The sequence below is a fragment of the Ambystoma mexicanum genome, chromosome 1p, assembly GCF_040938575.1.
Source record: "Ambystoma mexicanum isolate Mex_15411 chromosome 1p, UKY_AmexF1_1, whole genome shotgun sequence".
Taxonomy (NCBI): Eukaryota; Metazoa; Chordata; class Amphibia; order Caudata; family Ambystomatidae; genus Ambystoma; species Ambystoma mexicanum.
Window position 1 is genome coordinate 1521712749 of NC_090921.1, and position 24179 is coordinate 1521736927.

The window sequence follows — 24179 nt, forward strand, 5'->3', positions numbered from 1 at the left end:
CATGCTAAAGGGAGGGTCTCAGGTTTGGAAGGGGAAGGATTTGGATATCACATCTCATGTTATAGGAAGGATCTCAGGTTTGGTATTAGAAGCATTGAGATATCACATCTCATGCTATCGGAAGGATCTCAGGTTTGGTATTAGAAGCATTGAGATATCACATCTCATGCTATCAGAAGATTCTCAGGATTGGAATAGGAAGGAGTTGGATATCACATTTCATGCTAAAGGGAGGGTCTCAGGTTTGGAAGGGGAAGGATTTGGATATCACATCTCATGTTATCGGAAGGATCTCACGTTTGGTATTAGAAGTATTGAGATATCATATCTCATGCTATAGGAAGGGTCTCAGGATTGGAATGGGAAGGAGTTGGATATCACATCTCATGCTATAGGGAGGGTCTCAGGATTGGAATGGGAAGGACTTAGATATCACATATCATGCTATAGGGAGGGTCTCAGTTTTGATATTAGAAGCATTGAGATATCACATCTCATGCTATCGGAAGTGTCTCAGGATTGGAATGGGAAGGAGCTGGATATCACATCTCATGCTAAAGGAAGGGTCTCAGGTTTGGAACGAGAAGGATTTGGATATCACATCTCATGTTATAGGAAGGGTCTCAGGTTTGGTATAAGCATTGAGATATCACATCTCTGCTATCGGAAGTGTCTCAGGATTGGAATGGGAAGGAGTTGGATATCCCATCTCATGTTATAGGACGGGTCTCAGGTTTGTTATTAGAATCATTGAGATATCATATTGCATGCTGTAGGAAGGGTTTAAGGGTTGGAATGTGAAGGACTTGGATATCACATCTCATGCTATAGATAGGCTCTTAGGTTTGGAAAGGGAAGGAGTTGGATATCACATTTCATGTTAGAGGAAGGATCTCAGGTTTGGTATTAGAAGTATTGAGATATCACATCTCATGCTATAGGAAGGGTCTCAGGATTGGAATGGGAAGCAGTTGGATATGACATCTCATGCTATAGGAAGGGTCTCAGGTTTGGTATAAGCATTGAGATATCACATCTCATGCTATAGGACGGGTCTCAGGATTGGAATGGAAGGAGTTGGATATCACATCTCATGTTATAGGAAGGATCTCAGGTTTGGTATTAGAAGCATTGAGACATCACATCTCATGCTATAGGAAGGGTCTCAGGGTTGGAATGGGAAGGAGTTGGATATCACATCTCATCCAATACGAAGGGTCTCAGGTTTGGAATGGGAAGGAATTGGATATCACATCTCATGTTATAGGAAGGATCTCAGGTTTGGTATTAGAAGCATTGAGATATCACATCTCATGCTATAGGAAGGGTCTCAGGATTGGAATGTGAAGGATTTGGATATCACATCTCATGCTAAAGGAAGGGTCTCAGGTTTGGTAGAAGCATTGAGATATCACGTCGCTGCTATCGGAAGGGTCTCAGGATTGGATTGGGAAGGAGTTGGATATCCCTTCTCATGCTATAGGAAGGGTCTCAGGATTTGAATGGCAAGGAGTTGGATATCACATCTCATGCCATAGGAAGGGTCTCAGTTTTGGTATAAGCATTGAGATATCACATCTCTGCTATCGGAAGGGTCTCAGGATTGGATTGGGAAGGAGTTGGATATCCCTTCTCATGCTATAGGGAGTGTCTCAGGTTGGAATGGGAAGGAGTTGGATGATATCTCAATACTTCTAATACCAAACCTGAGATCCATCCTATAACATGAGATGTGAAATCCAACTCCTTCCCTTTCCAAACCTAAGAGCCTATCTATAGCATGAGATGTGATATCCAGGTCCTTCCCATTCCAATCCTTAGACCCTTCCTACAGCATGCAATATGATATCTCAATGATTCTAATAACAAACCTGAGACCCGTCCTATAGCATGAGATATGATATCCAAGTCCTTCCCATTCCAATCCTGAGACCCTTCCTATAACATGAAATGTGATATCCAACTCCTTCCCATTCCAACCTGAGACCCTTCCTATAGCATGAGATGGGATATCCAACTTCTTCCAAATCCAATACTGATACCCTTCCGATAGCATGAGATGTGATATCCCAATGCTTCTACCAAACCTGAGACCCATACTATGGCATGAGATGTGATATCAAACTCCTTCCCATTCCAATCCTGAGACCCTTCCTATAGCTTGAGGTGTGATATCCAACTCCTTCCCATTCCAATTCTGAGACCCTTCGTATACCATGAGACTTGATATCTCAATGCTTCTAATACCAAACCTGAGACCCGTCCTATAACATGAGATGTGATATCCAAATCCTTCCCCTTCCAAACCTTAGACCCTTCCTTTATCATGAGATGTGATATCCAACTCCTTCCCATTCCAATCCTGAGACCCTTCCGATATCATGAGATTTGTTATCTCAATGCTTCTAATATCAAACTTGAGACCCTCCCTATAGCATGAGATGTGACATCCAAGTCCTTCCCATTCCAATCCTGAGACCCTTCCTATAGCATGAGATGTGATATCTCTATGCTTCTAATACCAAACCTGAGACCCTTCCTATAACATGAGATGGGATATCCAACTCCTTCCCATTCCAATCCTGAGACCTTTCCGATAGCAGAGATGTGATATCTCAATGCTTATACCAAACCTGAGAACCTTCCTATGGCCTGAGATGTCATATACAACTCCTTCCCATTCCAATCCTGAGACCCTTCCTTTAGCATGAGATGTGATATCTCAATGCTTATACCAAATCTGAGACCCTTCCTATAGCATGAGATGTGATATCCAATTCCTTCCCATTCCAATCCTGAGACCCTTCCTATAGCATGAGATGTGATATCTCAATGCTTATACCAAAACTGAGAGCCTACCTATAGCATGAGATGTGATATCCAAGTCCACCCCATTCCAATCCTTAGACCCTTCCTACAGCATGCGATGTGATATCTCAATGATTCTAATACCAAACCAGAGACTCTTCCGATAACATGAGATGGGATATCCAACTCCTTCCCATTCAAATCCTGAGCCGCTTCCGATAGCAGAGATGTGATATCTCAATGCTTATACCAAACCTGAGACCCTTCCTATAACATGAGATGTGATATCCAACTCCTTCCCGTTCCGAACCTGAGACACTAACTATAGCATATGTGATATCCAACTCCTTCCCATTCCAAACATGAGACCCTTCCTATAGCAAGAAAGTAATATCCAACTCCTACCCATTCCAATCCTGAAACCCTTCCTATAGCAAGAGATGTGATATCCAAATCCTTCCCATTTCAATCCTGAGACCCTTCCTATAACATGAGATGTGATATCCAACTCCTTCCCATTCCAACCTGAGACACTTCCTATAGCATGAGAAGGGATATCCAACTCCTTCCCAATCCAATCCTGAGACCCTTCCGATAGCAGAGATGTGATATCTCAATGCTTAAACCAAACCTGAGACCCTTCCTGTGGCATGAGATGTGATATCCAACTCCTTGCCATTCAAATCCTGAGACCCTTCCTATAGCATGAAAAGGGATATCCAACTCCTTCCCAATCCAATCCTGAGACCCTTCCGATAGCAGAGACGTGATATCTCAATGCTTCTACCAAACCTGAGACCCTTCCTTTAGCATGAGATGTGATATCCAAATCCTTCACATTCCAATCCTGAGACCCTTCCTATAGCATGAGATGTGATATCTCAATGCTTCTAATACCAAACCTGAGATCCTTCCTATAACATGAGATGTGATATCCAATTCCTTCCCATTCCAAACCTGAGACCCTTCCTATTGGATGAGTTGTGATATCCAACTCCTTCCCATTCCAACCCTGAGACCCTTCCTATAGCATGAGATGTGATGTCTCAATGATTCTAATACCAAACCTGAGATCCTTCCTATAACATGAGATGTGATATCCAACTCCTTCCATTACAATCCTGAGACCCGTCCTATAGCATGAGATGTGATATCTCAATGCTTATACCAAACCTGAGACCCTTCCTATAGCATGAGATGTGATATCCAACTCCTTCCCATTCCAACCTGAGACACTTCCTATAGCATGAGAAGGGATATCCAACTCCTTCCCAATCCAATCCTGAGACCCTTCCGATAGCAGAGATGTGATATCTCAATGCTTATACCAAACCTGAGACCCTTCCTATGGCATGAGATGTGATATCCAACTCCTTGCCATTCAAATCCTGAGACCCTTCCTATAGCATGAGAAGGGATATCCAACTCCTTCCCAATCCAATCCTGAGACCCTTCCGATAGCAGCGACGTGATATCTCAATGCTTCTACCAAACCTGAGACCCTTCCTTTAGCATGAGATGTGATATCCAAATCCTTCACATTCCAATCCTGAGACTCTTCCTTTAGCATGAGATGTGATATCTCAATGCTTATACCAAATCTGAGACCCTTCCTATAGCATGAGATGTGATATCCAATTCCTTCCCATTCCAATCCTGAGACCCTTCCTATAGCATGAGATGTGATATCTCAATGCTTATACCAAACCTGAGAGCCTACCTATAGCATGAGATGTGATATCCAAGTCCATCCCATTCCAATCCTTTGACCCTTCCTACAGCATGCAATGTGATATCTCAATGATTCTAATACCAAACCAGAGACTCTTCCTATAACATGAGATGGGATATCCAACTCCTTCCCATTCCAATCCTGAGCCGCTTCCGATAGCAGAGATGTGATATCTCAATGCTTATACCAAGCCTGAGACCCTTCCTATAACATGAGATGTGATATCCAACTCCTTCCCGTTCCAAACCTGAGACACTAACTATAGCATATGTGATATCCAACTCCTTCCCATTCCAAACATGAGACCCTTCCTATAGCAAGAAAGTAATATCCAACTCCTACCCATTCCAATCCTGAGACCCTTCCTATAGCAAGAGATGTGATATCCAAATCCTTCCCATTCCAATCCTGAGACCCTTCCTATAACATGAGATGTGATATCCAACTCCTTCCCATTCCAACCTGAGACACTTCCTATAGCATGAGAAGGGATATCCAACTCCTTCCCAATCCAATCCTGAGACCCTTCCGATAGCAGAGATGTGATATCTCAATGCTTATACCAAACCTGAGACCCTTCCTATGGCATGAGATGTGATATTCAACTCCTTCCCAATCCAATCCTGAGACCCTTCCGATAGCAGAGACGTGATATCTCAATGCTTCTACCAAACCTGAGACCCTTCCTTTAGCATGAGATGTGATATCCAAATCCTTCACATTCCAATCCTGAGACCCTTCCTATAGCATGAGATGTGATATCTCAATGCTTCTAATACCAAACCTGAGATCCTTCCTATAACATGAGATGTGATATCCAATTCCTTCCCATTCCAAACCTGAGACCCTTCCTATTGGATGCGATGTGATATCCAACTCCTTCCCATTCCAACCCTGAGACCCTTCCTATAGCATGAGATGTGATGTCTCAATGCTTCTAATACCAAACCTGAGATCCTTCCTATAACATGAGATGTGATATCCAACTCCTTCCATTCAAATCCTGAGACCCGTCCTATAGCATGAGATGTGATATCTCAATGCTTATACCAAACCTGAGACCCTTCCTATAGCATGAGATGTGATATCCAACTGCTTCCCATTCCAATCCTGAGACCCTTCCTATAGCATGAGATGTGATATATCAATGCTTCTAATACCAAACCTGAGATCCTTCCTCTAACATGAAATGTGATATCCAACTCCTTCCCTTTCCAAACCTAAGAGCCTATCTATAGCATGAGATGTGATATCCAAGTCCTTCCCATTCCAACCCTTAGACCCTTCCTACAGCATGCAATATGATATCTCAATGATTCTAATAACAAACCTGAGACCCGTCCTATAACATGAGATGGGATATCCAACTCCTTCCCATTCCAATCCTGAGACACTTCCGATAGCAGAGATGTGATATCTCAATGCTTATACCAAACCTGAGACCCTTCCTATAACATGAGATGTGATATCCAAATCCTTCCCGTTCCAAACCTGAGACCCTTCCTTTAGCATGAGATGTGATATCCAGCACCTTCCCATTCCAATCCTGAGACACTTCCTATAGCATGAGATGTGATATCTCAATGCTTCTAATATCAAAACTGAGACCCTCCCTATAGCATGATATGTGATATCTAAGTCCTTCCCATTCCAATCCTGAGACCCTCCCTATACCATGAGATGTGATATCCAACTCCTTCCCATTCCAATCCTGAGACCCTTCCTATAGCATGAGATATGATATCTCAATACTTCTAATACCAAACGTGAGATCCTTCCGATAACATGAGATGTGATATCCAAATCCTTCCCCTTCCAATCCTGAGACCCTCCCTTTAGCATGAGATGTGATATCGAACTCCTTCCTATTCCAATCCTGAGACTCTTCTGATAGCATGAGATGTGATATCTCAATGCTTCTAATACCAAACCTGAGATCCTTCCGATAGCATGAGATGTGATATCTCAATGCTTCTAATACCAAACCTGAGATCCTTCCTATAACATGAGATGTGATATCCAAATCCTTCCCCTTCCAAACCTGAGACCCTCCCTTTAGCATGAGATGTGATATCCAACTCCTTCCCATTCCATTCCTGAGACCCTTCTGATAGCATGAGATGTGATATCTCAATGCCTCTAATACCAAACCTGAGATCCTACCTCTAACATGAAATGTGATATCCAACTCTTTCCCCTTCCAAACCTGAGAGCCTTCCTATAGCATGAGATGTGATATCCAAGTCCTTCCCATTCCAATCCTGAGACCCTTCCTATAACTTGAGATGTGATATCCAACTCCTTCCCATTCCAATTCTGAGACCCTTCCTATACTATGAGACTTGATATCTCAATGCTTCTAATACAGACGTGAGACCCGTAATATAACATGAGATGTGATATCCAAATCCTTCCCCTTCCAAACCTTAGACCCTTCCTTTATCATGAGATGTGATATCCAACTCCTTCCCATTCCAATCCTGAGACCCTTCTGATATCATGAGATGTGATATCTCAAAGCTTCTAATATCAAACTTGAGACCCTCCCTATAGCATGAGATGTGATATCCAAGTCCTTCCCATTCCAATCCTGAGACCCTTCCTATAGCTTGAGGTGTGATATCCAACTCCTTCCCATTCCAATTCTGAGACCCTTCTTATACCATGAGACTTGATATCTCAATGCTTCTAATACCAAACCTGAGACCCGTCCTATAACATGAGATGTGATATCCAAATCCTTCCCCTTCCAAACCTTAGACCCTTCCTTTATCATGAGATGTGATATCCAACTCCTTCCCATTCCAATCCTGAGACCCTTCCGATATCATGAGATTTGTTATCTCAATGCTTCTAATATCAAACTTGAGACCCTCCCTAAAGCATGAGATGTGACATCCAAGTCCTTCCCATTCCAATCCCGAGACCCTTCCTATAACATGAGATGTGATATCCAACTCCTTCCCATTCCAACCTGAGACACTTCCTATAGCATGAGAAGGGATATCTAACTCCTTCCCAATCCAATCCTGAGACCCTTCCGATAGCAGAGATGTGATATCTGAATGCTTATACCAAACCTGAGACCCTTCCTATGGCATGAGATGTGATATCCAACTCCTTGCCATTCAAATCCTGAGACCCTTCCTATAGCATGAGATGTGATATCTCTATGCTTCTAATACCAAACCTGAGACCCTTCCTATAACATGAGATGGGATATCCAACTCCTTCCCATTCCAATCCTGAGACCCTTCCGATAGCAAAGATGTGATATCTCAATGCTTATACCAAACCTGAGAACCTTCCTATGGCCTGAGATGTCATATACAACTCCTTCCCATTCCAATCCTGAGACCCTTCCTTTAGCATGAGATGTGATATCTCAATGCTTATACCAAATCTGAGACCCTTCCTATAGCATGAGATGTGATATCCAATTCCTTCCCATTCCAATCCTGAGACCCTTCCTATAGCATGAGATGTGATATCTCAATGCTTATACCAAACCTGAGAGCCTACCTATAGCATGAGATGTGATATCCAAGTCCATCCCATTCCAATCCTTAGACCCTTCCTACAGCATGCAATGTGATATCTCAATGATTCTAATACCAAACCAGAGACTCTTCCTATAACATGAGATGGGATATCCAACTCCTTCCCATTCCAATCCTGAGCCGCTTCCGATAGCAGAGATGTGATATCTCAATGCTTATACCAAACCTGAGACCCTTCCTATAACATGAGATGTGATATCCAACTCCTTCCGTTCCAAACCTGAGACACTAACTATAGCATATGTGATATCCAACTCCTTCCCATTCCAAACATGAGACCCTTCCTATAGCAAGAAAGTAATATCCAACTCCTACCCATTCCAATCCTGAGACCCTTCCTATAGCAAGAGATGTGATATCCAAATCCTTCCCATTCCAATCCTGAGACCCTTCCTATAACATGAGATGTGATATCCAACTCCTTCCCATTCCAACCTGAGACACTTCCTATAGCATGAGAAGGGATATCCAACTCCTTCCCAATCCAATCCTGAGACCCTCCCGATAGCAGAGATGTGATATCTCAATGCTTATACCAAACCTGAGACCCTTCCTATGGCATGAGATGTGATATCCAACTCCTTCCCAATCCAATCCTGAGACCCTTCCGATAGCAGAGACGTGATATCTCAATGCTTCTACCAAACCTGAGACCCTTCCTTTAGCATGAGATGTGATATCCAAATCCTTCACATTCCAATCCTGAGACCCTTCCTATAGCATGAGATGTGATATCTCAATGCTTCTAATACCAAACCTGAGATCCTTCCTATAACATGAGATGTGATATCCAATTCCTTCCCATTCCAAACCTGAGACCCTTCCTATTGGATGCGATGTGATATCCAACTCCTTCCCATTCCAACCCTGAGACCCTTCCTATAGCATGAGATGTGATGTCTCAATGCTTCTAATACCAAACCTGAGATCCTTCCTATAACATGAGATGTGATATCCAACTCCTTCCATTCAAATCCTGAGACCCGTCCTATAGCATGAGATGTGATATCTCAATGCTTATACCAAACCTGAGACCCTTCCTATAGCATGAGATGTGATATCCAACTGCTTCCCATTCCAATCCTGAGACCCTTCCTATAGCATGAGATGTGATATCTCAATGCTTCTAATACCAAACCTGAGATCCTTCCTCTAACATGAAATGTGATATCCAACTCCTTCCCTTTCCAAACCTAAGAGCCTATCTATAGCATGAGATGTGATATCCAAGTCCTTCCCATTCCAACCCTTAGACCCTTCCTACAGCATGCAATATGATATCTCAATGATTCTAATAACAAACCTGAGACCCGTCCTATAACATGAGATGGGATATCCAACTCCTTCCCATTCCAATCCTGAGACACTTCCGATAGCAGAGATGTGATATCTCAATGCTTATACCAAACCTGAGACCCTTCCTATAACATGAGATGTGATATCCAAATCCTTCCCGTTCCAAACCTGAGACCCTTCCTTTAGCATGAGATGTGATATCCAGCACCTTCCCATTCCAATCCTGAGACACTTCCTATAGCATGAGATGTGATATCTCAATGCTTCTAATATCAAAACTGAGACCCTCCCTATAGCATGATATGTGATATCTAAGTCCTTCCCATTCCAATCCTGAGACCCTCCCTATACCATGAGATGTGATATCCAACTCCTTCCCATTCCAATCCTGAGACCCTTCCTATAGCATGAGATATGATATCTCAATACTTCTAATACCAAACGTGAGATCCTTCCGATAACATGAGATGTGATATCCAAATCCTTCCCCTTCCAATCCTGAGACCCTCCCTTTAGCATGAGATGTGATATCGAACTCCTTCCTATTCCAATCCTGAGACTCTTCTGATAGCATGAGATGTGATATCTCAATGCTTCTAATACCAAACCTGAGATCCTTCCGATAGCATGAGATGTGATATCTCAATGCTTCTAATACCAAACCTGAGATCCTTCCTATAACATGAGATGTGATATCCAAATCCTTCCCCTTCCAAACCTGAGACCCTCCCTTTAGCATGAGATGTGATATCCAACCCCTTCCCATTCCATTCCTGAGACCCTTCTGATAGCATGAGATGTGATATCTCAATGCCTCTAATACCAAACCTGAGATCCTACCTCTAACATGAAATGTGATATCCAACTCTTTCCCCTTCCAAACCTGAGAGCCTTCCTATAGCATGAGATGTGATATCCAAGTCCTTCCCATTCCAATCCTGAGACCCTTCCTATAACTTGAGATGTGATATCCAACTCCTTCCCATTCCAATTCTGAGACCCTTCCTATACTATGAGACTTGATATCTCAATGCTTCTAATACAGACGTGAGACCCGTAATATAACATGAGATGTGATATCCAAATCCTTCCCCTTCCAAACCTTAGACCCTTCCTTTATCATGAGATGTGATATCCAACTCCTTCCCATTCCAATCCTGAGACCCTTCCGATATCATGAGATGTGATATCTCAAAGCTTCTAATATCAAACTTGAGACCCTCCCTATAGCATGAGATGTGATATCCAAGTCCTTCCCATTCCAATCCTGAGACCCTTCCTATAGCATGAGATGTGATATCTCAATGCTTCTAATACCAAACCTGAGACCCTTCCTATAACATGAGATGGGAATATCCAACTCCTTCCCATTCCAATCCTGAGACCCTTCCGATAGCAGAGATGTGATATCTCAATGCTTATACCAAACCTGAGATCCTTCCTATAACATGAGATGTGATATCCAACTTCTTCCCATTCCAATCCTGAGACACTTCCTATAGCATGAGATGTGATATCTCACTGCTTATACCAAACCTGAGACCCTTCCCATAGCATGAGATGTGATATCCAACTCCTTCCCATTCCAATCCTCAGACCCTTCCTATAGCATGAGATGTGATATCTCAATGCTTCTAATATCAAACTTGAGACCCTACCTATAGCATGAGATGTGATATCCAAGTCCTTCCCATTACAATCCTGAGACACTTCCTATAGCATGAGATGTGATATCCAACTCCTTCCCATTCCAATCCTGAGACCCTTCCTATAGCATGAGATATGATATCTCAATACTTCTAATACCAAACGTGAGATCCTTCCGATAACATGAGATGTGATATCCAAATCCTTCCCCTTCCAAACCTGAGACCCTCCCTTTAGCATGAGATGTGATATCCAACTCCTTCCCATTCCAATCCTGAGACCCTTCTGATAGCATGAGATGTGATATCTCAATGCTTCTAATACCAAACCTGAGATCCTTCCGATAGCATGAGATGTGATATCTCAATGCTTCTAATACCAAACCTGAGATCCTTCCTATAACATGAGATGTGATATCCAAATCCTTCCCCTTCCAAACCTGAGACCCTCCCTTTAGCATGAGATGTGATATCCAACTCCTTCCCATTCCATTCCCGAGACCCTTCTGATAGCATGAGATGTGATATCTCAATGCCTCTAATACCAAACCTGAGATCCTACCTCTAACATGAAATGTGATATCCAACTCTTTCCCCTTCCAAACCTGAGAGCCTTCCTATAGCATGAGATGTGATATCCAAGTCCTTCCCATTCCAATCCTGAGACCCTTCCTATAGCTTGAGATGTGATATCCAACTCCTTCCCATTCCAATTCTGAGACCCTTCCTATACTCTGAGACTTGATATCTCAATGCTTCTAATACCAAACCTGAGACCCGTAATATAACATGAGATGTGATATCCAAATCCTTCCCCTTCCAAACCTTAGACCCTTCCTTTATCATGAGATGTGATATCCAACTCCTTCCCATTCCAATCCTGAGACCCTTCCGATATCATGAGATGTGATATCTCAAAGCTTCTAATATCAAACTTGAGACCCTCCCTATAGCATGAGATGTGATATCCAAATCCTTCCCATTCCAATCCTGAGACCCTTCCTATAGCATGAGATGTGATATCTCAATGCTTCTAATACCAAACCTGAGACCCTTCCTATTACATGAGATGGGAATATCCAACTCCTTCCCATTCCAATCCTGAGACCCTTCCGATAGCAGAGATGTGATATCTCAATGCTTATACCAAACCTGAGACCCTTCGTATGGCATGAGATGTGATATCCAACTCCTTGCCATTCAAATCCTGAGACATTTCCTATAGCATGAGAAGGGATATCCAACTCCTTCCCAATCCAATCCTGAGACCCTTCCGATAGCAGAGACGTGATATCTCAATGCTTCTACCAAACCTGAGACCCTTCCTTTAGCATGAGATGTGATATCCAAATCCTTCACATTCCAATCCTGAGACCCTTCCTATAGCATGAGATGTGATATCTCAATGCTTCTAATACCAAACCTGAGATCCTTCCTATAACATGAGATGTGATATCCAATTCCTTCCCATTCCAAACCTGAGACCCTTCCTATTGGATGAGTTGTGATATCCAACTCCTTCCCATTCCAACCCTGAGACCCTTCCTATAGCATGAGATGTGATGTCTCAATGATTCTAATACCAAACCTGAGATCCTTCCTATAACATGAGATGTGATATCCAACTCCTTCCATTCCAATCCTGAGACCCGTCCTATAGCATGAGATGTGATATCGCAATGCTTATACCAAACCTGAGACCCTTCCTATAGCATGAGATGTGATATCCAACTACTTCCCATTCCAATCCTGAGACCCTTCCTATAGCATGAGATGTGATATCTCAATGCTTCTAATACCAAACCTGAGATCCTTCCTCTAACATGAAATGTGATATCCAACTCCTTCCCTTTCCAAACCTAAGAGCCTATCTATAGCATGAGATGTGATATCGAAGTCCTTCCCATTCCAACCCTTAGACCCTTCCTACAGCATGCAATATGATATCTCAATGATTCTAATAACAAACCTGAGACCCGTCCTATAACATGAGATGGGATATCCAACTCCTTCCCATTCCAATCCTGAGACACTTCCGATAGCAGAGATGTGATATCTCAATGCTTATACCAAACCTGAGACCCTTCCTATAACATGAGATGTGATATCCAAATCCTTCCCGTTCCAAACCTGAGACCCTTCCTTTAGCATGAGATGTGATATCCAGCACCTTCCCATTCCAATCCTGAGACACTTCCTATAGCATGAGATGTGATATATCAATGCTTCTAATACCAAACCTGAGACCCGTAATATAACATGAGATGTGATATCCAAATCCTTCCCCTTCCAAACCTTAGACCCTTCCTTTATCATGAGATGTGATATCCAACTCCTTCCCATTCCAATCCTGAGACCCTTCCGATATCATGAGATGTGATATCTCAAAGCTTCTAATATCAAACTTGAGACCCTCCCTATAGCATGAGATGTGATATCCAAGTCCTTCCCATTCCAATCCTGAGACCCTTCCTATAGCATGAGATGTGATATCTCAATGCTTCTAATACCAAACCTGAGACCCTTCCTATTACATGAGATGGGAATATCCAACTCCTTCCCATTCCAATCCTGAGACCCTTCCGATAGCAGAGATGTGATATCTCAATGCTTATACCAAACCTGAGACCCTTCGTATGGCATGAGATGTGATATCCAACTCCTTGCCATTCAAATCCTGAGACATTTCCTATAGCATGAGAAGGGATATCCAACTCCTTCCCAATCCAATCCTGAGACCCTTCCGATAGCAGAGACGTGATATCTCAATGCTTCTACCAAACCTGAGACCCTTCCTTTAGCATGAGATGTGATATCCAAATCCTTCACATTCCAATCCTGAGACCCTTCCTATAGCATGAGATGTGATATCTCAATGCTTCTAATACCAAACCTGAGATCCTTCCTATAACATGAGATGTGATATCCAATTCCTTCCCATTCCAAACCTGAGACCCTTCCTATTGGATGAGTTGTGATATCCAACTCCTTCCCATTCCAACCCTGAGACCCTTCCTATAGCATGAGATGTGATGTCTCAATGATTCTAATACCAAACCTGAGATCCTTCCTATAACATGAGATGTGATATCCAACTCCTTCCATTCCAATCCTGAGACCCTTCCTATAGCATGAGGTGTGATATCTCAATGCTTCTAATACCAAACCTGAGATCCTTCCTCTAACATGAAATGTGATATCCAACTCCTTCCCTTTCCAAACCTAAGAGCCTATCTATAGCATGAGATGTGATATCCAAGTCCTTCCCATTCCAACCCTTAGACCCTTCCTACAGCATGCAATATGATATCTCAATGATTCTAATAACAAACCTGAGACCCGTCCTATAACATGAGATGGGATATCCAACTCCTTCCCATTCCAATCCTGAGACACTTCCGATAGCAGAGATGTGATATCTCAATGCTTATACCAAACCTGAGACCCTTCCTATAACATGAGATGTGATATCCAAATCCTTCCCGTTCCAAACCTGAGACCCTTCCTTTAGCATGAGATGTGATATCCAGCACCTTCCCATTCCAATCCTGAGACACTTCCTATAGCATGAGATGTGATATCCAGGTCCTTCCTATTCCAATCCTTAGACCCTTCCTACAGCATGCAATATGATATCTCAATGATTCTAATACCAAACCTGAGATCCTTCCTATGACATGAGATGTGATATCCAACTCCTTCCATTCCAATCCTGAGACCCTTCCTATAGCATGAGATGTGATATATCAATGCTTATACCAAACCTGAGACCCTTCCTATAGCATGAGATGTGATATCCAACTCCTTCCCATTCCAATCCTGAGACCCTTCCTATAGCATGAGATGTGATATCTCAATGCTTCTAATACCAAACCTGAGATCCTTCCTCTAACATGAAATGTGAGATCCAACTCCTTCCCTTTCCAAACCTAAGAGCCTATCTATAGCATGAGATGTGATATCCAAGTCCTTCACATTCCAACCCTTAGACCCTTCCTACAGTATGCAATATGATATCTCAATGATTCCAATAACAAACCTGAGACCCGTCCTATAACATGAGATGGGATATCCAACTCCTTCCCATTCCAATCCTGAGACACTTCCGATAGCAGAGATGTGATATCTCAATGTTTATACCAAACCTGAGACCCTTCCTATAACATGAGATGTGATATCCAACTCCTTCCCGTTCCAAACCTGAGACCCTTCCTTTAGCATGAGATGTGATATCCAGCTCCTTCCCATTCCAATCCTGAGACACTTCCGATAGCATGAGATGTGATATCTCAATGCTTCTAATATCAAAACTGAGACCCTCCCTATAGCATGATATGTGATATCTAAGTCCTTCCCATTCCAATCCTGAGACCCTTCCTATAGCATGAGATGTGATATCTCAATGCTTCTACCAAACCTGAGACCCTTCCTTTAGCATGAGATGTGATATCCAACTCCTTCCCATTCCAATCCTGAGACCCTTCCTATAGCATGAGATGTGATATCTCAATACTTCTAATACCAAACCTGAGATCCTTCCGATAACATGAGATGTGATATCTCAATACTTCTAATACCAAACCTGAGATCCATACTATAACATGAGATGTGATATCCAACTCCTTCCCTTTCCAAACCTGAGAACCGTTCTATAGCATGAGATGTGATATCCAGGTCCTTCCCATTCCAATCCTTAGACCCTTCCTACAGCATGCAATATGATATCTCAATGCTTATACCAAACCTGAGATCCTTCCTCTAGCATGAAATGTGATATCCAACTCCTTCCCTTTCCAAACCTAAGAGCCTATCTATAGCATGAGATGTGATATCCAGGTCCTTCCTATTCCAATCCTTAGACCCTTCCTACAGCATGCAATATGATATCTCAATGATTCTAATAACAAACCTGAGACCCGTCCTATAGCATGAGATATGATATCCAAGTCCTTCCCATTCCAATCCTGAGACCCTTCCTATAACATGAAATGTGATATCCAACTCCTTCCCATTCCAACCTGAGACCCTTCCTATAGCATGAGATGGGATATCCAACTTCTTCAAAATCCAATACTGATACCCTTCCGATAGCATGAGATGTGATATCCCAATGCTTCTACCAAACCTGAGACCCATACTATGGCATGAGATGTGATATCAAACTCCTTCCCATTCCAATCCTTAGACCCTTCCTATAGCTTGAGGTGTGATATCCAACTCCTTCCCATTCCAATTCTGAGACCCTTCTTATACCATGAGACTTGATATCTCAATGCTTCTAATACCAAACCTGAGACCCGTCCTATAACATGAGATGTGATATCCAAATCCTTCCCCTTCCAAACCTTAGACCCTTCCTTTATCATGAGATGTGGTATCCAACTCCTTCCCATTCCAATCCTGAGACCCTTCCGATATCATGAGATTTGTTATCTCAATGCTTCTAATATCAAACTTGAGATCCTCCCTATAGCATGAGATGTGACATCCAAGTCCTTCCCATTCCAATCCTGAGACCCTTCCTATAGCATGAGATGTGATATCTCTATGCTTCTAATACCAAACCTGAGACCCTTCCTATAACATGAGATGGGATATCCAACTCCTTCCCATTCCAATCCTGAGACCCTTCCGATAGCAGAGATGTGATATCTCAATGCTTATACCAAACCTGAGACCCTTCCTATGGCCTGAGATGTCATACACAACTCCTTCCCATTCCAATCCTGACACCCTTCCTTTAGCATGAGATGTGATATCTCAATGCTTATACCAAATCTGAGACCCTTCCTATAGCATGAGATGTGATATCCAAATCCTTCCCATTCCAATCCTGAGACCCTTCCTATAGCATGAGATGTGATATCTCAATGCTTATACCAAACCTGAGAGCCTACCTATAGCATGAGATGTGATATCCAAGTCCATCCCATTCCAATCCTTAGACCCTTCCTACAGCATGCGATGTGATATCTCAATGATTCTAATACCAAACCAGAGACTCTTACTATAACATGAGATGTGATATCCAACTCCTTCCCATTCCAATCCTGAGCCGCTTCCGATAGCAGAGATGTGATATCTCAATGCTTATACCAAACCTGAGACCCTTCCTATAGCATGAGATGGGATATCCAACTTCTTCAAAATCCAATACTGATACCCTTCCGATAGCATGAGATGTGATATCCCAATGCTTCTACCAAACCTGAGACCCATACTATGGCATGAGATGTGATATCAAACTCCTTCCCATTCCAATCCTGAGACCCTTCCTATAGCTTGAGGTGTGATATCCAACTCCTTCCCATTCCAATTCTGAGACCCTTCTTATACCATGAGACTTGATATCTCAATGCTTCTAATACCAAACCTGAGACCCGTCCTATAACATGAGATGTGATATCCAAATCCTTCCCCTTCCAAACCTTAGACCCTTCCTTTATCATGAGATGTGGTATCCAACTCCTTCCCATTCCAATCCTGAGACCCTTCCGATATCATGAGATTTGTTATCTCAATGCTTCTAATATCAAACTTGAGATCCTCCCTATAGCATGAGATGTGACATCCAAGTCCTTCCCATTCCAATCCTGAGACCCTTCCTATAGCATGAGATGTGATATCTCTATGCTTCTAATACCAAACCTGAGACCCTTCCTATAACATGAGATGGGATATCCAACTCCTTCCCATTCCAATCCTGAGACCCTTCCGATAGCAGAGATGTGATATCTCAATGCTTATACCAAACCTGAGACCCTTCCTATGGCCTGAGATGTCATACACAACTCCTTCCCATTCCAATCCTGACACCCTTCCTTTAGCATGAGATGTGATATCTCAATGCTTATACCAAATCTGAGACCCTTCCTATAGCATGAGATGTGATATCCAAATCCTTCCCATTCCAATCCTGAGACCCTTCCTATAGCATGAGATGTGATATCTCAATGCTTATACCAAACCTGAGAGCCTACCTATAGCATGAGATGTGATATCCAAGTCCATCCCATTCCAATCCTTAGACCCTTCCTACAGCATGCGATGTGATATCTCAATGATTCTAATACCAAACCAGAGACTCTTACTATAACATGAGATGTGATATCCAACTCCTTCCCATTCCAATCCTGAGCCGCTTCCGATAGCAGAGATGTGATATCTCAATGCTTATACCAAACCTGAGACCCTTCCTATAACATGAGATGTGATATCCAACTCCTTCCCGTTCCAAACCTGAGACACTAACTATAGCATATGTGATATCCAACTCCTTCCCATTCCAAACATGAGACCCTTTCTATAGCAAGAAAGTAATATCCAACTCCTACCCATTCCAATCCTGAGACCCTTCCTATAGCAAGAGATGTGATATCCAAATCCTTCCCATTCCAATCCTGAGACCCTTCCTATAACATGAGATGTGATATCCAACTCCTTCCCATTCCAACCTGAGACACTTCCTATAGCATGAGAAGGGATATCCAACTCCTTCCCAATCCAATCCTGAGACCCTTCCGATAGCAGAGATGTGATATCTCAATGCTTATACCAAACCTGAGACCCTTCCTATGGCATGAGATGTGATATCCAACTCCTTGCCATTCAAATCCTGAGACCCTTCCTATAGCATGAGAAGGGATATCCAACTCCTTCCCAATCGAATCCTGCGACCCTTCCGATAGCAGAGACGTGATATCTCAATGCTTCTACCAAACCTGAGACCCTTCCTTTAGCATGAGATGTGATATCTCAATGCTTCTAATACCAAACCTGAGATCCTTCCTATAACATGAGATGTGATATCCAATTCCTTCCCATTCCAAACCTGAGACCCTTCCTATAGCATGAGATGTGATATCTCAATGCTTCTAATACCAAACCTGAGATCCTTCCTATAACATGAGATGTGATATCCAATTCCTTCCCATTCCAAACCTGAGACCCTTCCTATTGGATGAGATGTGATATCCAACTCCTTCCCATTCCAACCCTGAGACCCTTCCTATAGCATGAGATGTGATGTCTCAATGCTTCTAATACCAAACCTGAGATCCTTCCTATAACATGAGACGTGATATCCAACTCCTTCCATTCCAATCCTGAGACCCGTCCTATAGCATGAGATGTGATATCTCAATGCTTATACTAAACCTGAGACCCTTCCTATAGCATGAGATGTGATATCCAACTACTTCCCATTCCAATCCTGAGACCCTTCCTATAGCATGAGATGTGATATCTCAATGCTTCTAATACCAAACCTGAGATCCTTCCTCTAACATGAAATGTGATATCCAACTCCTTCCCTTTCCAAACCTAAGAGCCTATCTATAGCATGAGATGTGTTATCCAAGTCCTTCCCATTCCAACCCTTAGACCCTTCCTACAGCATGCAATATGATATCTCAATGATTCTAATAACAAACCTGAGACCCGTCCTATAACATGAGATGTGATATCCAACTCCTTCCCATTCCAATCCTGAGACACTTCCGATAGCAGAGATGTGATATCTCAATGCTTATACCAAACCTGAGACCCTTCCTATAACATGAGATGTGATATCCAAATCCTTCCCGTTCCAAACCTGAGACCCTTCCTTTAGCATGAGATGTGATATCCAGCTCCTTCCCATTCCAATCCTGAGACACTTCCGATAGCATGAGATGTGATATCTCAATGCTTCTAATATCAAAACTGAGACCCTCCCTATAGCATGATATGTGATATCTAAGTCCTTCCCATTCCAATCCTGAGACACTCCCTATAGCATGAGATGTGATATCCAACTCTTTCCCATTCCACTCCTGAGACCCTTCCTATAGCATGAGATATGATATCTCAATATTTCTAATACCAAACGTGAGATCCTTCCGATAACATGAGATGTGATATCCAAATCCTTCCCCTTCCAAACCTGAGACCCTCCCTTTAGCATGAGATGTGATATCCAACTCCTTCCCATTCCAATCCTGAGACCCTTCTGATAGCATGAGATGTGATATCTCAATGCTTCTAATACCAAACCTGAGATCCTTCCGATAGCATGAGATGTGATATCTCAATGCTTCTAATACCAAACCTGAGATCCTTCCTATAACATGAGATGTGATATCCAAATCATTCCCCTTCCAAACCTGAGACCCTCCCTTTAGCATGAGATGTGATATCCAACTCCTTCCCATTCCATTCCTGAGACCCTTCTGAAAGCATGAGATGTGATATCTCAATGCCTCTAATACCAAACCTGAGATCCTACCTCTAACATGAAATGTGATATCCAACTCTTTCCCCTTCCAAACCTGAGTGCCTTCCTATAGCATGAGATGTGATATCCAAGTCCTTCCCATTCCAATCCTGAGACCCTTCCTATAGCTTGAGATGTGATATCCAACTCCTTCCCATTCCAATTCTGAGACCCTTCCTATACTCTGAGACTTGATATCTCAATGCTTCTAATACCAAACCTGAGACCTGTAATATAACATGAGATGTGATATCCAAATCCTTCCCCTTCCAAACCTTAGACCCTTCCTTTATCATGAGATGTGATATCCAACTCCTTCCCATTCCAATCCTGAGACCCTTCCGATATCATGAGATGTGGTATCTCAAAGCTTCTAATATCAAACTTGAGACCCTCCCTATAGCAGGGGATGTGATATCCAAGTCCTTCCCATTCCAATCCTGAGACCCTTCCTATAGCATGAGATGTGATATCTCAATGCTTCTAATACCAAACCAATGACCCTTCCTATAACATGAGATGGGAATATCCAACTCCTTCCCATTCCAATCCTGAGACCCTTCCGATAGCAGAGATGTGATATCTCAATGCTTATACCAAACCTGAGACCCTTCCTATGGCATGAGATGTGATATCCAACTCCTTGCCATTCAAATCCTGAGACCCTTCCTATAGCATGAGAAGGGATATCCAACTCCTTCCCAATCCAATCCTGAGACCCTTCCGATAGCAGAGACGTGATATCTCAATGCTTCTACCAAACCTGAGACCCTTCCTTTATCATGAGATGTGATATCCAAATCCTCCACATTCCAATCCTGAGACCCTTCCTATAGCATGAGATGTGATATATCAATGCTTCTAATACCAAACCTGAGATCTTTCCTATAACATGAGATGTGATATCCAATTCCTTCCCATTCCAAACCTGAGACCCTTCCTATTGGATGAGATGTGATATCAAACTCCTTCCCATTCCAACCCTGAGACCCTTCCTATAGCATGAGATGTGATGTCTCAATGCTTCCAATACCAAACCTGAGATCCTTCCTATAACATGATATGTGATATCCAACTCCTTCCATTCCAATCCTGAGACCTGTCCTATAGCATGAGATGTGATATCTCAATGCTTATACCAAACCTGAGACCCTTCCTATAGCATGAGATGTGATATCCAACTACTTCCCATTCCAATCCTGAGACCCTTCATATAGCATGAGATGTGATATCTCAATGCTTCTAATACCAAACCTGAGATCCTTCCTCTAACATGAAATGTGATATCCAACTCCTTCCCTTTCCAAACCTAAGAGCCTATCTATAGCATGAGATGTGATATCCAAGTCCTTCCCATTCCAATCCTTAGACCCTTCCTACAGCATGCAATATGATATCTCAATGATTCTAATAACAAACCTGAGACCCGTCCTATAGCATGAGATATGATATCCAAGTCCTTCCCATTCCAATCCTGAGACCCTTCCTATATCATGAAATGTGGTATCCAACTCCTTCCCATTCCAACCTGAGACCCTTCCTATAGCATGAGATGGGATATCCAACTTCTTCCAAATCCAATACTGATACCCTTCCGATAGCATGAGATGTGATATCCCAATGCTTCTACCAAACCTGAGACCCATACTATGGCATGAGATGTGATATCAAACTCCTTCCCATTCCAATCCTGAGACCCTTCCTATAGCTTGAGGTGTGATATCCAACTCCTTCCCATTCCAATTCTGAGACCCTTCTTATACCATGAGACTTGATATCTCAATGCATCTAATACCAAACCTGAGACCCGTCCTATAACATGAGATGTGATATCCAAATCCTTCCCCTTCCAAACCTTAGACCCTTCCTTTATCATGAGATGTGATATCCAACTCCTTCCCATTCCAATCCTGAGACCCTTCCGATATCATGAGATTTGTTATCTCAATGCTTCTAATATCAAACTTGAGACCCTCCCTATAGCATGAGATGTGACATCCAAGTCCTTCCCATTCCAATTCTGAGACCCTTCTTATACCATGAGACTTGATATCTCAATGCATCTAATACCAAACCTGAGACCCGTCCTATAACATGAGATGTGATATCCAAATCCTTCCCCTTCCAAACCTTAGACCCTTCCTTTATCATGAGATGTGATATCCAACTCCTTCCCATTCCAATCCTGAGACCCTTCCGATATCATGAGATTTGTTATCTCAATGCTTCTAATATCAAACTTGAGACCCTCCCTATAGCATGAGATGTGACATCCAAGTCCTTCCCATTCCAATCCTGAGACCCTTCCTATAACATGAGATGTGATATCCAGCTCCTTCCCATTCCAACCTGAGACCCTTCCGATAGCAGAGATGTGATATCTCAATGCTTATACCAAACCTGAGACCCTTCCTATGGCATGAGATGTGATATCCAACTCCTTGCCATTCAAATCCTGAGATCCTTCCTATAGCATGAGATGTGATATCTCTATGCTTCTAATACCAAACCTGAGACCCTTCCTATAACATGAGATGGGATATCCAACTGCTTCCCATTCCAATCCTGAGACCCTTCCGATAGCAGAGATGTGATATCTCAATGCTTATACCAAACCTGAGAACCTTCCTATGGCCTGAGATGTCATATACAACTCCTTCCCATTCCAATCCTGAGACCCTTCCTTTAGCATGAGATGTGATATCTCAATGCTTATACCAAATCTGAGACCCTTCCTATAGCATGAGATGTGATATCCAATTCCTTCCCATTCCAATCCTGAGACCCTTACTATAGCATGAGATGTGATATCTCAATGCTTATACCAAACCTGAGAGCCTACCTATAGCATGAGATGTGATATCCAAGTCCATCCCATTCCAATCGTTAGACCTTTCCTACAGCATGCGATGTGATATCTCAATGATTCTAATACCAAACCAGAGACTCTTCCTATAACATGAGATGGGATATCCAACTCCTTCCCATTCCAATCCTGAGCCGCTTCCGATAGCAGAGATGTGATATCTCAATGCTTATACCAAACCTGAGAACCTTCCTATAACATGAGATGTGATATCCAACTCCTTCCCGTTCCAAACCTGAGACACTAACTATAGCATATGTGATATCCAACTCCTTCCCATTCCAAACATGAGACCCTTCCTATAGCAAGAAAGTAATATCCAACTCCTACCCATTCCAATCCTGAGACCCTTCCTATAGCAAGAGATGTGATATCCAAATCCTTCCCATTCCAATCCTGAGACCCTTCCTATAACATGAGATGTGATATCCAACTCCTTCCCATTCCAACCTGAGACACTTCCTATAGCATGAGAAGGGATATCCAACTCCTTCCCAATCCAATCCTGAGACCCTTCCGATAGCAGAGATGTGATATCTCAATGCTTATACCAAACCTGAGACCCTTCCTATGGCATGAGATGTGATATCCAACTCCTTCCCAATCCAATCCTGAGACTCTTCCGATAGCAGAGACGTGATATCTCAATGCTTCTACCAAACCTGAGACCCTTCCTTTAGCATGAGATGTGATATCCAAATCCTTCACATTCCAATCCTGAGACCCTTCCTATAGCATGAGATGTGATATCTCAATGCTTCTAATACCAAACCTGAGATCCTTCCTATAACATGAGATGTGATATCCAATTCCTTCCCATTCCAAACCTGAGACCCTTCCTATTGGATGAGATGTGATATCCAACTCCTTCCCATTCCAACCCTGAGACCCTTCCTATAGCATGAGATGTGATGTCTCAATGCTTCTAATACCAAACCTGAGATCCTTCCTATAACATGAGATGTGATATCCAACTCCTTCCATTCCAATCCTGAGACCCGTCCTATAGCATGAGATG